Source organism: Varroa destructor, unplaced genomic scaffold, assembly GCF_002443255.2.
Source record: "Varroa destructor unplaced genomic scaffold, Vdes_3.0 BEIS01000002.1, whole genome shotgun sequence".
NCBI lineage: Eukaryota > Metazoa > Arthropoda > Arachnida > Mesostigmata > Varroidae > Varroa > Varroa destructor.
The window spans coordinates 17,028,955-17,044,725 of NW_019211455.1; positions in this window are offsets into that span (position 1 = coordinate 17,028,955).

Sequence of the window (15,771 nt, forward strand, 5' to 3'; positions counted from 1 at the left end):
GCCCCTACCCTTACCCTCAAATGCAGTTTGTGAGGGAAAGTTGCCTCCACCTGTTGGCTTCGTCCGCCTGTAGGGGCTCCGAGCATGATAGGAAGCATATCGTCATTCTCGGAATAAGTGGTCTCCATCGCTTGGTTTGCATCGAACATCTACATAATAGCGCAAAAGTAGACAATACTGAAGCAGACGAATTTCACGGGGCTATAGGGGGCCACCATGCCTATTGGGCTTCTCCTGTTAACCAGACGGTGATGAGAGCCGGGAAAGGGAGCTGTTGCTGGAAGCATTTAAAGCGATTGTTATCCATCGCAGCCGAACAATAACAAGCTAGACTCACTTGATAAAGTAGCTTCTTTACCTAGAAGAGGCTGACAAGAATGTGAATGAGAAGTGAGAAAGGTATTTCATTATATTTTCGCTCCGCTATGCGCACACACACACACGCAGAGGTTTAGAAAAAAACTTACTATATGTGTTCTTGTAACGATACCTGTTCTTATAACTATGTTGCACGGGTTCGTTGTCTTGCGATCCGTGTCGATTGAATCAGACAAGGATGAGATAAGCCTCCTCATTGGTTTCTATTATTTCGCTTCTATCGGTGTCTCAAAATCGACGTGGTAGGTTCCTGGACAGACGTGCATGGAATCATGGCATGGCTGAAACGATGCAATAAATCATCAGCATGGAATAGCTTTTAATAAATTGTTTTGCATGAGATGTGAGGCAGTGAGGTCTAGTTGTTTTAAATTCTCATTGAAAAAATATTGTTTTCTTTATTTATCACCATTTTTATCTGTGACATTTAGGTGACTGGACCATGAACTCAAACAATTTTTTAGCAGATAACGACCTATGGAAGCGAATTTCTCATGCGTGACGACATAAGGTCTCCGTATCTAATCCCTGTATTTATGCGATGTAATTTTTACGGTGTGCAAGCAAACGTGCAATAAGAGTGACTTAGCTCCATTCATTAATGAAGTTTGCTCCATGTGGCATTTGTTCGTAATCTTCTCTAGTGGTCGGCAGTACAGAATCGACAAACCCGAGCTCATGAAGCTGCTCCGCGTACCAGCTTCACTAAGCCATTAAGCAGACATCTTAGGTTATTGGAACTATACGTTTGCCTTTAAGTAACCTTTAGTCGGTTCGGTTCCATTAATTCATGATGATCTTCAGATATTGTATCTTTCATTACTTGTTACATTTTGCTCTAGGAGCGGATCACCGTTGTTTGCGAACCAAGAAGGCAAACGTCTTTGATACTCTTTCGAATCACGTGGTACCCATTTGTCCAATTTGTTCCTTTATCAATTTGACAGTGGTGAGCCTGAGTGAGAATAGGTCCACGTCTACCACAGTTCTCAACATTTCATTATTCATCCTCGTAACAAATCGTCTATGGGGCTCATTTTCGAGTTCAAGATCCTCTTCCTGAAAAATCAAGCCAACGGCACCGTTATAGTATGGCGCCATTTCTCAATTTTTCTATCGTCTGTTTATTATTATTATTCTAAAGTGTATCGCATTTAATGCTGTATGGCCTAATATAGTGCGGTTGTATAAATTAATTTTATCAAAATAAGCCCAATTGAAATAACCCGTTTAGGGAGCTCTAGCGCTTACAGTCGTGCCAAATCCATAAATGCAATCCTTTTTGGCCTGATGTTTACGCCATGTGTGAAAGAACTCATTGGACTAACGCGTACGTTGTATTTAGGCTTTTCTAAGACGGTCTGATTTTAGAATACTAGAAAAACTAGCGCGGGCCTTTGGTACAGTCTGATAGACGTCGCTTTACCCGTAGAATCTTTGTGGATAGCATAAAGGCGAAACTGTCGTTCCATTCAAATGAAAAAAGTTATCTACGCTGGCGATGAAAACAAATGAAAATCTAAGTGGTCAAATTAGCATAACTAGAGAGGAAAGTTTACCAACGAATACTTTTAGCTCACAAAAGATCAGATACGAGAATATAAATTTAGCAACTAGCTCAATATTACGTGCTTGAACCATACACTGATCACCTGAGCTCCAGGATGGTGACTGTACGTACATGCGCTGTGCTTCCTCGTACGTGGGATCGTAGAAAGACAAGAAGGGTCGTAAAGTGAACTAAGCGTGCGTACGGAATTTATTCGAACGCCAAGCAAACAACGTTTAACGAAGTCTCCATTATCTAGTTTGCCTAAAAAAACACACTTCATAATTGAGTTTCGCTCCTCGAAACGAGACTAGCGCACTGCGAGTTCACTAGGTGACGCCTTCGACGGTCGCCTACAGATAAAGAGCTCGCAGTAGGGTTTATACGATGCCCTGAATTTTGCGGAGCAAAACTGGACGAATATAATGATGGGCTTGTAATGATCCATCCTTGTCGCAGTATGATGCGACGAAAATATATAGACACACATTTCTAAAACGATGAATTAATCTACATAAATGGCTGTATAAGTTTTCTCTTAATAGTATAGTAGTTTAGATCCTCTAAAATTTGCCCGGTAAAGCCTACAAGCCTACTATGAATATTCCATATAAATACCCCGGACGACTCCATAGAGGTTACGAGTAGTTCGTATTTCCTATCAGTTATGTGAACCATGGGTTAAATGTAGCCAATTGGCTCCTCAAAGAAATCTGCAAATAGACGCTAAGCCTCATTATAAAGTGGCTTAATATTGTACATAACGCATTTGTTAAGTTGAAGTTAACCCCTTAATGCAGGCCTCGAGAAGCAGCCACGGCGTGTTGGCCGTGGCATATGTCGAGACTACACGCGCTGTTCCCAACGAAGCGGTTGCTTAACAAAAATAAGCGACATCTGTCAATGCGACATCCCCACAATGTCTGGAGCAAATACGATCCATACAGAAAAAAAATGCCGCCATTTCAAGCAGCATGTGATCCATCAAGAAAACAATCTCTGGGCTGGTCACTCTCGCTACGATTTACACGCGCAGTGCGTAGAAGCAGCAACAACGTATTCTTCTGTTGTCGTGAATGTCAGTAGACGATTTCTACGCGCATAGAACCACTGTTCCGCCGCTGCTTTCCGTTGGCTCAATGTAAGTCCTACTTCAAATTCAGAAAAAAAACAGAGAAAAAGAGAGCTAGAGCTCGCTTATAGCTACACGTGCTTGGAACAGACAGAGGGGACGGGTTAATATCTTTAAAGAGGTGCTTGTCGAGTTGAAAAAACTCCCCTACGGCTTGCCTCAGAAAGCGGCTACGGCGTGCTGCACGCGGCATGCATCGGTCGTACACGCGCTGTTCTCAATGAAGTAGCTATCTAATGAATCAGAACGAGCTACGGAAGGATCGCAACAACAAGTTGTTACCCCCTTGCTGCTTTAGCAGCAAGGGGGTAACAACTGCCCGCACGAGGCGACCCGGGGTCGGGCGCGATCTTAGGCCTTTAAGGAGCCGTAGGACTCTTTAAGTCTTACGCAGCAGAGGCAGTGGGCTGTTTCGGCTAAACAAGTCAAGTGCTTCAGGTGGATGGCTGCGTAGGGGGCAAAGGGAACTAGTTATGGCTACGAGTTGATCAGCCTTTCTCTGTGGTGCTCCGCAAATTCTCTTACCTTCATACTATGAAGATTTCAGCTTTGAAATGCAGCTATCCCTTTTGACGATTTTGGTGGGGGAACAAAAAATATCTCTTGTTCATAATACATGTATCTAACGCGAAAGCGCGTGTCCACAACAGAAAAGATCTATATTCGTGCCCAAGTCTATGCACGCGTAAGTGCGATGCAGAGGTTTATCTCGACTTAGAGCTGCGCTGAAGTTTCGCGCAGGTCCATACGACGATAACGACGATAGTAATAGGAAAATGGCTTGTACTCTACATGCCAGAGACGTAGGAGCAGTGAAGGTAAACTGGCAGAGCAGCAGTGAACGTATGACAAACAGTGAACGGGATCGACGGGAGGTATCGCTATCAGATGATACAAGTATAATAATCTCAGCCGAAAGGTTTTATAGATGTGGTATGGCTTGCGTGGTGCAACACTTTCTTTGCTTTTAATGTTTGTGGTTGTGATTGTAGCTTGTGTCTTATAGAGTTAAATTTCTTTTGTCAAATGTAATGGAAAAGAAAATGACAAAATAATAAGAGTTTAGATCATTAAAATAAATACACAGTACTATTTCTGACGTATTTAAGTGCACCACCGACATAAATTACGTCACACTTACCTCAATGCACAACACAGGTTCAGGCCCGGCAAAAGGATATATCCCTTAACTGAACTCAAATAGCTATAACTATCTATTGATCTCGTTTGACGCGTTCAAATATAATGTAATTTTGACGTAAAATATAAAAAATATCGTTCACGAGCTGAGCGAAAACCAGCTTCTCCTTAGCTAGGTTGTTCCACTTATCAAGCACGGTCAATAGATTTTTAACGCATTTCATAAAGAAACGTTGAGAGTAGGTACCTTAATTACTACTACATGAAGGTATTCTCTTAATGTTATGATTCTCGTAGTCACACTTCGAAGCGTGTATCTCTTCTGCTATATTATGAGTTCATGAAGTTCTGCACTTTTGTTACTCTTATATATTTATATATATATACATATTATATATCCTAGTACCGTCACAAGCTAGGCCCTCCATGCCGAGGTCAATGATGTGGGAACTCTGTGCCGTTTTATTTATCACAAGTGTTCGATTCATCTTTTATTAAGCTGTCGTATTTTGACCTTTTTTGAGCACTGGACACACTAAACCTCCGCACTGTTTGGTCTTTACAGCATGAGTCCTTTATTGTTATTTGAAGTAATTCAAGAGGTTTGAGAAGGTTTTAGGTTAAGAAACCCGTATGTTTTATCTAGCTCAGCAGGTGGCTAATCGGTTTGACAGCGTCTGAAGTCAGCATATTCTCGATAATCAATGCAGACACGCGGCCACCGTTGGACCGAATGTAAGCGTTGACAAACGGTTACCATGCCAAAACCCCCAGGTGAATCGACCCAAGTAGACTTTCTACTGGAGCCAAATCGAAAAGGCGATTCCGCAGATTTGTAGAAATATTCGAAGCCGTGACAAAAGCCCTAAATTTACTGATTCACATATCTAAAATAATTACTGTATATTGTCGCGCATCCTATCGATGCGGAACTCCTAGGCTCAACGCCGTAAGTAATCATTTGACAGCCAGATGTTCCTTCCTTTCATTTAACCGTTTGTGCAATTAACGAATGCCAGAAAAATGTTTTTTTTTTTTTTTTTTTTTCAGATTTGTGTCTCCTTTTCGATCGTTACAGTTGACGTTTTATGAGCGCAGCTTGGCATTTTTAGAAATCTTCCGACAACATCGGCAACGATTAGTCTTCTAGGCTCATCGTCCTATACCACGTCGAGGAGTTGTTTTTTTTTTCTAGGCGATGTTTGTCGAACACAGACCAATGAAGAACTATCTGTCGCGCTTCTAGCACGTTAACTAGAACACTATAAAAATAGGCATCAGCATGCCACCTCGCAGACTGGATCTAAACGAAAATGTGAAAATATACGCTTGAATGTCTTGTAAAATAATATCCGTAGGAAAATTTTACGATAAGCTACATAGTTTTTGATATTGATTTGAAGCGTGTTTAGAACAGTAATATGTATCAAGCTTCAAGGCCCACGCTTAATACTTACCCGATTCGATGGTAAATCTTTTGTTTTTGAATATAATATTTTTCGCATGAAATGTCAGCAGCGGGAAAGATTTTCGCAGGAACTTAACAAGCGTCGAAGTACGTCAGATCTTTTAGAAGACACCAACCTGTAAGATCAGCAACTGTGTGAAAGGTTGGGTTTTGGTAGCCACTGCACTTATTTTTTTTACTAGTGTTGCCTCGTTTCTTCCTTCACACCAATTCAACGATGCCATTTACGTTAGTTTTGATGAAACGTTCTCTTGTAACACAGAACAGATATCGGAGCTTGTCAGAAACAGCAGTAGCAAAACTCGACAGAAATCAGCGCCTATATTAGAAACAGCCAGCTACAAAAGGCTACCTATAACAGCGCCCACAGCACCGCCCACAGCCTTCACCCCGTTTAGCTAAGCTTTAAGAAGTAATAATACATAATATAACCAAGGCGAGCATAGACAGCGAGTCTTTTCTTGTTAGACCGTTTCTTCAGCACTCCACTACCGTCTGCCTGGTTTCTCCGAGCTATTAGACATAACGGCAAAATTGTTTGCAAACTAATACCACTAAAGCCGTTACCGTCTCCTCGACCAGCCCCGCCTATCAGCCTTCATAATACGACGACGATATAGCCTGTCGTACTGTAGCGTACAGTCCACCTAATACAATAGTGCGGTGAAAAGGGAGACGCCACTTGTGCATGGATTAGCCTTTTTGCTACTTTACTTTTGATCGTCGCCTGTTTGGCCCCACGATTCTCTGTAACCAGAATTAGTAGTACATGCTGCCCTATACGTTTCTAATCTCTAGCAACAAGAAAAAGGAGGGTTAGGCTTTCGGGCAAAAGCGAGCGCCATTGGGGTACGCGTCCTGCTGGCTGACATCGTTCAAGGACTAACCGCGACGTTCTCGCTTGCCTATTTACTCCATCACTGCATTTATTTGGCCAGATTGCCGAGTTCCCGTATCGTGCTGTTCCGAGCCGCTTGTCTCCTTTTACCACTTTACGTTAGCAACTTTACTACTGCTGATACTATTCACCAGTGTAGAGTTTTTTCATGCACGATTCGCTGGGGCTCATCACGCCTTCCAATCGTAAGAAGGCTTCTTAACTACAGCTGAAAGCGAGCCTCTATTTCCGCATATAGAAATATTGGTTCCAGGCATGTACTAGAGTACTCCTGCATATACATAGATGAGCACATAAAATGTAGCGTCTTGATGGAATTAATGTATGCAACCACCGAAGGTATATAGGAATGGAGAACGAGGGCGTTTGCAGCTCGCCGGGGGTAGCACTGATGGAACCGTAGAGATTGTAGGGGTACGAGAACTGTGTTAGGAGTCGGCATGTTGAATATGCCAACGTTTTCACTCAGCATTATGTATGTTAAACGGTACGATCGTGCAAGCGTGGTTTTATCTCAGAGGAATAGGGATCATAACCATCAGTTTTAACAACCGGTTTCCTTGCCACAACCGAGGGCCTCACTGACCATTAAACACACCTTTTCTGAAACCCAGGGCGATGCCTAATGGAAACCGTTGTTCGTAAGTAACTATGAACTTTAACTAGTATAAAGAAACTTAAAAATGAGGGTAGCGATTCGGTCGCAGCGGCATGCAGTTCTTGCCGTGTCAAGAACCTACAGGATACCCTGAAACACTGCGTGTTTTGTTAGTGGCTGTAGGCAGTGAAATGGCTTGAACATCCCAGTCATTCTAGTCCATCATTTCAGAAGAAAGAAAAAAACTCAATTCAGTAACATAAAATACATGTATTTGTGGGTTACCATATTATATAGACTAGGAACTAGCGAAAATTACCTCTTAACGTCTTAGCCATAGCATATTGGTAAAAGTTCTGATGAGTGTACTAGAAAACATAAAAGAAAAAAAGAATAAATGATTTGGCTGGATTTCGCCAGTGTTCAGCAAGATTGCCTGCTCAATGGCCTCTTACAAGTATGGGCTTCTAGCATGAGTCTCAAAACGGGTTCGGCGCGTGACTTTTCAATTGAGGTTTTTGGGCTGGTTCGACCTGTTAGTCACGTGTCGGCTAAGGAGTTCCTAAATTTAAAACACCGCTTCAGACTTTTAAAGCATTTAACAAATCGTAATAACTCACGTCCTAATCTCACTTAAATCGGCATTATTGCTGGGTCAGCTGAAAAAAAGGGCGACTTTATGACAGGGTCCTTATGGGATTGTTCGGATTATACTAAGACACACGGCCCGTTTATCGCAAAGAGGCCATTTATTCATATTAGTTAAAAGTATTGGAGGAAAAATTGTCCTAGAAAAAAAGATATCATGACACAGGTAGGAGTCTTGTGTTTTTGATACAAACGGAGATCAACAATTTTCGAGGGTCTTCATGCCAAACGAACTACTATCGCTTATCATATGGCTTTTAAAAAATGCTGGAGATATTTTTATGCGCCTATATGGAAGATCGATTGAAAAAGCCAAAGTGGGGCATAAAACGAGCATACAAAACCATTTTTCGCTTCCTTGAATCCTTCGAATTTATTTCCTTTTTGGTTGTAAAACTTCTGGAATACTGTCAATCCAGTATTTAAATATACTGAATTTCTTGTGTGGTAGATTCGACGGTGGTTTCACCACACTTAATCATACAAATGTCACTTTATTTACGACTAAAATAATCATTAAAAAAAACTTGGCGAACTAGAAGCTTGAATTTTTGAAAACGATTTTATATTTTATGCCCATTTATGTCCCGAACGCTTATATATTTCAGCACGAAGAGTATAATCCTTTTCCGTTGGAAAGATCTTTTCGATAAACTTAGCGGCATAGGAATCTTTGGTAATATAGTCTCTGTAGATTGTGATTAAAGACATCGTATTACATGCCTATTCCTGAAGATATGGGTCAAATATCTATCTTTCCGCGTATTCATAAATTCGAGTGCTCCCTTGTTAGTTAAACATCTGGTCAAAGACGACGCGAAAATTTTTTTAGGGTTCTTGCGCATGTCTAAAGGGTTAGTTCCAAGCACAGTGGCTATGCAGTTATACTTCGTGGCTATTTATACTCCACAACGAATATCGAGCTTCGCATCTAGAAATACACATATAGCCTTAAAAATGAAGGTAAAAATTGAAATACATATGTATGTACATATAGATTTATTTATAGTGGTCGGCCCGTGGATATCGTACACCCACTGCCAGCCTGAACCAACAATACACTTATTGTAACTATAAGTAATCGCAAACAAATTTAATCGTAAGAACAGCTTAATCTTGATGCTGAGCATCTGTACCGCTTCCATTGTGGCCGTACTAGACAAAAACAATCGCTTGGACAGATCTGCAATGCTCTCCTTAATGTAACACCCGTAGTTGAATTGATGATATTTGAAATAGCACCTCTGCCCCACCGAAAGAGTAAATACTGGCTAATTTTCTACCGGACAATAGGCAATTAACGCAGAAAAAATAAAAAAAAAAATATGTAACAAGTAATACACATCTATTTGTTGTTATATGTATTTTTCATTACTACTATGATACTAGGAGTATATTGGAAGAAGCCCTAATTAATTTTTAATTCGGATCAACATAAGCAGCTCTTATAACTTCCTACAAAATCGACTGCCAGATTATTAGTATCGTCATAGTAAGTAAGCATTATGGCTGAATTTATGCAGAGATTTTAAGCTTGCAAAAAGGGGCAAGCCTGACACGAATTTCGTGCGCTTAGCTAGCGTAGCCATGTCTTCTGTTTCGAGGCAACGTGCTGCCATAGATTATTATAGTATGTAGAAACTTCCTGAGAAGCTGCTAGTTGTTCCGTCGCGTTGGCAGGTGCCTTTAGCACATCAGTTTCCTAGAACTTGCCTGCCTATTTCGATCGTTTGCTTTATTCTTCTAGTGCATTTTTTCTAGTAGTAGTATTCTTTTGTCGTTATCAAAGTTGAATAATAACTACAATAGAAAACATATATTTGCCAAATTTATAGTTGACTTCATCTGTACTCACACGTTAGAATACTTGAATTTGCTTCGGCGGTCCCAGTTACTTCTGTATGAAGAGAAACTGTCTCTGCACAAATCATACATCCGGCATTTTATAGTGCTCTTACCTATCGCAAATGTCGTGCCCTTGAGCGAACGATTTTCACTTTCGGCAAGCAATGGACTCTACTGTGTTATTCTACTTAGAGCTGGCGTGGAACACTTGAAAGATCCCCAGACTCGTTACACTGTATACGCGATATGTCAGATCGAACGGAAGGCGTGTCCAAAATCAGAGTCAGAGTGTGAAGTCATTGAAATTCACTAGACTACTAGTCCAGACGAGCGAACCCCTTGGCAATCATTGCCTCTAGCGCACCTGGCTACATAATATATCAGCCATAATTTGACTGCGCAACTTAAAGGCCTCAGCAAGTTCCCTTTCAGGTGCCAAGTGAGTGTTCTCCTATTAAACCAAGAGCAGCCCGTGTAAGTAGATTTCGTTTGTGGTAGTAACGTATGAACTGTACTGGCATTGTTGATGCTTTTGTCAACCTGGTCAATCATTCAACCTGACCAAATTGGCATTACTAGATCCACCGCCGGGACAATGTGTATATATATATATATATATATACATACATATATCTATAGAGAGTGAGAGAGAATTATTTTCAGTGAGCAAGAATTTCTTTCTCAAGAAGGAAAGTTACGTTCTTATTAAATTGATCTAGAAAACTATGTTAAGATGATCTCACGAATTTTTCGTCCCTTGTGTCCTGTCGTAAAGTGGCATTGTATTAACTGGTAACATGGAAAAGTATTAGTGTGCCATGTGAGAATAACTGACCTATCGGGTTATCATTCGTAGGTAGAAATAGCCTAAGGTTGCACTGTAAATTTCACTATTACATTAATTTCTAGAAAGCTAGAAGATTCGTTTCAGCATCTTTTGACAATTCTGCTAACTCCTGTTCCCTGAACGTAAAATGTGCCGTGACTTTTATTATGACCGTCGTCATGCACAGCATATTACTATATATAGAGTTCTAACGACAGTAGTACATCTTTTTACAGACAAAGAAGCAAATTTAGAACAAGACCTTTCATGACCCACCTCACCTATTATGTTACCCTATTCGTCCAACATTCCATGCATTGATACGACGCAACACTGTTTCCATTAGCACAATGCTCAAACAAAGTTGCCATTGATCTAGTTATGCAATCCGCAGTCAATAGGACAACCAACCTTTTCGTCGTGCGGCCGATTCTGATGAGGATTCCTTTCAATGAATATCACATGGCAGATTGTGGCTGTCGCCACGCTGTGCGCTTCGCTATGCTGCCTAGTCGACAATTAATATACGTCCGGTCTATTTTTAGCTAATGGCTGAGCCTGCTTCGGCCTCGCTTCTTTCTTCTACCTGGCAATGAAAGCACGCTTCTCCATTGCGTTCTTCTTTTATCTGCGACTCCAGGCCTTCTCACCGACTAAGCATCCACTAAGAGTACTAGAGCAACCGAAGGCCCACAACCTCACCGCGACTATCTAACCAAGCATCTGCTTCCTTGTTTCCAACGCCTATATACTACTTAACCGTTAGTCGCTTTTTATCGTTACCCCTTGACAATCCTTGTTCCAATGACCTAGGATGCATACACCCAGCCCCCTTTTTCTCGTATTACCCATTGCACTCCTTTGCCTAGCGGAAGTGCCATCACTCCTGAATGCAACGCGAATCCGGATTCGTGACTTCCTTTTCGTGTTCGTCTGCTTCTTCTTGTTACTCGTTGGTGTACCCCAAAAGCAGAAAGAACATAAGGAAGTCGAATCCGGGCTCGTAGGTCGGATCATTGTATATTAAACGTTATGAAGTTACTTGACTGGCTTAAGCCTGCCCGATTTCTATTTAATGTCTTTCCTACGAGTACTCAAGACGATTGTTTCGGAGCGAAGCTATTTGTTATAGACAAATAGCCGATGGACAAATGGCCCGAGTGAAGCACGATCACTTCCTGGTGTATCTTGTATTTTGTCTTAAAACACTATTGCTCCTTTTAAATCAACGTATTTGATTGTTGCTGGGAATAGTGCTTTCACAGAAACGCCGGCGATTCAGGACCGCATTATGTGTTACGAACACGTCGAGTTACACAACCTTTCATAAATGTCTGCCTATCGGGTACCGTTGGCATTGTATCAGCTTTATGCGACAATAGATCCTATCTTCTCATTCAATTACTGTCTTTGTTTTGTTGTGATACAGCCGGATGTTTTTTGTGTCTCTTTTTAGTTTAGTCAGTTTAGCAACGTTCTCATTTAGACCTTACAAGTAATTGTAATTCATCAGGTTTTTTGCATTAGTCGATACCGCATACGAACAATTGAGTATCGAGTGAAAGGAACGTGGTTACGGAAGCGATGGAGGCTAGCTTCGATACCAATTGTATGTATTTCGATGGCAAGCGCAAACGCACCCTGCTTCACACAAATATTTCAGTGTCAAGTATTATACGTATCCCTAGATATGCATTGGGTCCTTATGCAGAGAACACAATATACACGAGCATGTCCCTTATGTTGATAAGGCCAACCTTGGCTATTTAAGCCTTGTTTCCGTTCACCTTTCTGTGCCGTGCGATTCTCTTTCAAAATTAGCACAGATAAAGAAAAATTAGAGAAAACTGGCTGACGTATCTAATTAGTAAAAAAAAATGAATAATTTCCACCGCATAGATAAACTCAGCAGGCTGAAAGGTTCAACAAAGAGTGCTTGCAGCATAATTCCGCTAGTTGATTATGAATAATAAGTGGCTACGCATCCGACTGTGCTGTGCTATCCAAACCTAATACGTGCTTAACACCTGAGCTACCCATTTGATGTTCTTAGACTTCCGAAGATGACCGCAGTGTGCTAACGCATGTTCTTGAGCTTTAATATACGCTAGTTCCGTCTGTAAGAGGCGTCCATTACCTAGTTACCGCTGCAGACGTTTTATAAAATTTTTAGCCGTTGCTTTTCGGATTCGGTAAGTTCTTTTACTATGAAGTTCGCAGTGTTTTTATCTCGTAGATAATTCCCCTTCGAATTGCGCTTTTATATCGAATTGTCAGCTAAGCTTTTTTACCAATGACCATCAACAATGAGAGGGGTCGTCCAACTACAGTAAGACCACATTTGGCTATTTTCATTATTTGATAAAGTCTATCTTACGGGACTTTCTCAGCTGTTGCATTGCAGGAGAGCTGTGTGTAGATCGTTACTAAATGGGTCGCTAGCTTAGGAACACGTGAGGCGGTCTGTTCGTCTTCTGTGTTCCGGATGCGTTTCGCTTGATTCTGTGTTATCACTGTAGATTGTCCGCGCCAGTACCAAAGTCGTACCGAACATGCACACTACATAACTGCCAATTAATTATGACTCACTATTGAACGTTATTGCTAAATGAAGATAGTAAATTTGGCGTATATAAACGGTATCAATAGGACTCTTGCCAGCTAAAGGTGTTTTCAGACAACATTCGACAATAAAGCAGTGAGTATATGCGAGAAATATATATTTTATTTTTCTAAAAACTTTATAGACAGCGTTGCCGTTTAATTATCCATTCATTCAAGTTTCAATCCTACATCCTATAATTGTACGGTTCGCATAATCGCCGCCAAGCGACCAAGACCGAAATAAAGAGATTGTTTCTTTATTATATTTATTAGCAATTTTGTTAAAAATCAATGTGTTCTTCTTTTTTAGCGCGCACTTATATATATATACTAATAGCATCACTAAACGGTGTTCATTGACAAAATCGACTCTTGTTAATCTTCAATTGCTATCATACTATACAAGCGATACGAACGCGTTACATATTTCAACGTCACTATTAGATGCAACTGAATTTTCTGATTCGGTCAAACACCCGATAAACGGTAGGCAGGCACGCCAGGTCTTTCCAAGCAATCATATTTAAAAGTAGAAGACATCATCCCATCATATTACGCCTGTTTTCCTGAGTGGCATAGGTATATATTAGGTGAAGTACATTTCGGACAATCTCAAACCGATTTATAGTCCTTGTAGTATTCCTTAGAACTCCTTGAGTTCAAAATCCCCATTAGACTATGACAGCTAGATTATTTTGAATTGGAGGTAGCTTTCGGAAATTTCGAGAAGTATGTTATTTACAAAAGCGAATACGAGGTTATCGTTAAATACAGATATTATCTACAATGTATTCTGTATTTAACGATAATAATCTACTCGAAAGTCAGCACTGGTGTTCAAAGGAACATTGGTTTTATTCAATATTAAAGCAAAATTTTATTGTAAATTCAAACTTCTTTATTTTAAAATCGAAGCCCTAAATTTTCAAATGTTTTCAAACATCTTTAATATACTCCTGTTATTAATCGTACTCTAAATTTCATAATGCAATCGAAACACCCCAGCTAATTGCGTATCCATTTTTCTCATCCTATGTTTCAAGAAACGGCTGAAAATTGTACAAACCTCCGAGAGAGCTCAAGAGAGGGACTAGATTTCATCTACTGCAGACGCTTGTAATACAGAAAAAACGAAATAGTTGTATCCACCATTTTTTTTTAACGATGTTTACTAGATAGTTCGTTGTTTCTTTGTTTACTGGGCCTAGTTTCTATCGATTACGTAATCCTGCCCAATTTAATTTGCAATCTGAATAAACGTTATAAAAACATACAGGTCGTTTTCCGATTAACAACACCTTTACCAAAGATAATAGTACAAGATTGCTCTTAAATATACACCACTATTAGATGTCAAATTCGATCTAAATGAAGAATCAATCAAATCATCAAGCCACAGATGTAGAAGCAGCTGGAAAAGCACTACCAGTCTCCCATAGATGTCTTTCCCAGATGATTCAGTGCTGAGCGATGACATCGGTGGCTTCTCTTTTTTTCAGTTCTTTCGATAAAAATCCCTAAATGTAATATTGTGCAGGAAGAAGGGCTCTTGATGGATGAAGACTGGGCAGTGTTTAATTTCCACAGCTTCGTTAATGATTACTGATTATATGATTACTAAGATGAAGACGTATTAAGAAGAAGACGTAGAATGCAGAATAAAAACGAGTAATCAATCGATATAAGGACGCACATCGACTACGTATATCTGCTACACCACGAAAGTAATCTAAACCTGGCTGGTTTCGAGGTGCAAGTAGGTTTATTAACGTTCAAAACAAATACTTATAAACTGTATTTTAGTGAGGTAAGTAAATAATATAGCCTTAACCAGGTTGCACCGTGTGACCGCTCCTTGCCCAAACGTTGCTGGTAGCACATATATATATAGTAATTCCCTGCTGGGCGATGCCCCACAAAATATAAATGCTCATCAATGTTTGTACTCTGAGTACTACAATATATATACACAATACGTCTCCTAGGATTAGTTCACCAGCGCGTTGGTGACCCCACTTTGTAATAACATCGATCCTTTCTTCAACAACAGAGAAAAGCCTCAATTCCAAGTGCCCTTTACCATTTCGCCGCACCATCTGCGTACGAACCACTAGCGAAAGTCGATAAGCGGCGTTGCACCCAGGCCCACGAAAGCGTAATGTCCTATAAGAAATCAAAGTCGAGAGTTGTCTAGGATTGAAGAACCGAGGATCGCTTTAATGCGGTAAATTGTCGACGCTGACCACCGATGAACAGAACGCCCAAGATTAAAGGAAGAGAATTTCACTGGTATATTCAAGGCGAAAGCAGTTTAGCGGTGGAGGGTTAAATCCGAGAAGAATTGTGCTTATCTTTAACAGGCATCTTACTTGGACAGACGAAGTGGACGAAAAATACGCTCGGCCATGTTCCAGAGGAACGTTCAGAGAGTCGCTCATTTCTTGAATAGCAAAATTGAACATTCAGCGACGTGGCAACGAAACACAGCAATGGCATACACTCTATACTATAAAATAGATGCAGTAATTACTGGTCCTTCCTTCACCCAGGATCTCATGTAGCTTGTATGAATGTTTGCGTAACCGATACTTCAGCAACGGCATGACCTATGTATAGGGCAACTACCATTGGTAATAGTACGAAACAGTAGCGACGGATCGTATATTCAACGGCGGTGTAATAGAC